Below are 1,777 nucleotides of genomic sequence, written 5' to 3' on the forward strand. Positions count from 1 at the left end.
GTTTCATATGCCATTCCCTGGAATATGACATCAAGAAGATGCACTTCATAAGCTTAGTAATATTTATTAGCTCAGACTTGGCTCCATTACTCTTATTTGCCTCACAGGCAAGGGCTAGACCACATAAGCTGAACAAGAGGCTCAGCCACCCTGCAGGCCTTACTGCACAGCAACAGTTCCATTCTTAAAACAGTAGACCAAAAAAAACCCAACCACCTCAACCTACAGGTATTGCACAGGGGAAAGAAGATTATGAAAACACTTTCAAAATAAATTTAAATTGAAGGTATTTTTAAACAATACAGTTAGATGGAATCATACACAAATATACATAAATGAAAACAGAAAGCATAGGAAGTTTGTTTTCTTCACCAAATGATCAATGGGCAGAAACTGAAGCACAGGAAGTTCCACCTGAATGTGAGGAAGAACTTCTTTGCTGTGTGGGTGACTGTGCACTGGCACAGATTGCCCAGAGAGGCTTTGGAGTCTCCCTCCCTGGAGATATTCAAGAACCATCTGGACACAATCCTGTGCACCATGCTCCAGAATGACCCTGCCTGAGCAGGGAGCTTGGACCACGTGACCCACTGTGGTCCTTTCCAACCTGACACATTCTGTGATCAAAATTCAATTATGAATTCATTAAATTCTTGACCCCAAGCCAATTATATTTTGGAAAGAAAACTGCTTTGGAAGTTCACTAAAACGGAATAGTGAACTGAGTACTGGATTATTAAAGCAGAACCACCACATCAGACTGACACACAGAAGTATTTCCATTAAGTGTCTTATGTACCAGACTGCTATTGCACAATCCCTGTGCAAAATACTTTTCAGATATAAGTGCTACAAATATTTGAGAAAAAAAAATACTTTTCACAAAGGGCAAGGTTCTTTAAATATTAAGATATTGCTACGGTCCAGAAACATAAGTAAACTATTCAGCCTGTGACTGCACAGTATATATAACAATAAAATTCTCCCCTGAAGAAGTGATTGTACTGACATTTTATTTCCATTTGCCTGCAGTTCAGTGCCATTTCAACTCATGTTCTGAACACAAACATTTGCATTCAAAGTGAAAATGCAGAACATTAACAGGGTCTTCCAGGGAAACCTAGATCTGTCTGCCTTGAGTTTCCTTCAGGGCCATTTCTTAATGCAATTACTGGTTTATTAGGCAGTCTTGATGGCACATTTCAAATCACCAGAACCCTAAATTAAAAGTTAAACTCTTTACATCCAAATTATTCTCTTCTGTCACAACAAGCAGTGCCATCACTTTTCATCTGACACACAGGCACAGCTGTGCTTTTTCTCTAACAAACTGATCTATTTCAAGCTTTTCAATAAAACAGAATCTGATTACTACTAAAGAAAATTCTCTGTCTGTAACAAAATCAGATATTCTGATTTTGTGTTTGGACATCTTGCCTGCACATTCATTACCAGTCATCAATGTCCCACTATTTGAAATACTGTTAAGCTCTCAATCATTTTTCAACTAAGGAACTAAAAAAAATTCTATTTTCTCCTTAAAGTATCAAAGGTAAGCATTTAGACAGACCTACAGGCATAAATCTATAGTGACATAAAACGCTAGGATTATTTCATATAAAAACCCTGGACAAAAAAAAAAAAACAAGCAAGAAAATCCTACCAGCCACCAGAATTTCAGCTGTAACTAGCTATAGAAAATTAGGCATATAATAAATCTTATACCAACAAGTTACTGTATTAATTTGCCTAAGCTTAGATCCAGCACTGATGAAAG

Source organism: Acanthisitta chloris, unplaced genomic scaffold (assembly GCF_000695815.1).
Source record: "Acanthisitta chloris isolate BGI_N310 unplaced genomic scaffold, ASM69581v1 scaffold29120, whole genome shotgun sequence".
In the NCBI taxonomy this organism is placed as follows: Eukaryota; Metazoa; Chordata; class Aves; order Passeriformes; family Acanthisittidae; genus Acanthisitta; species Acanthisitta chloris.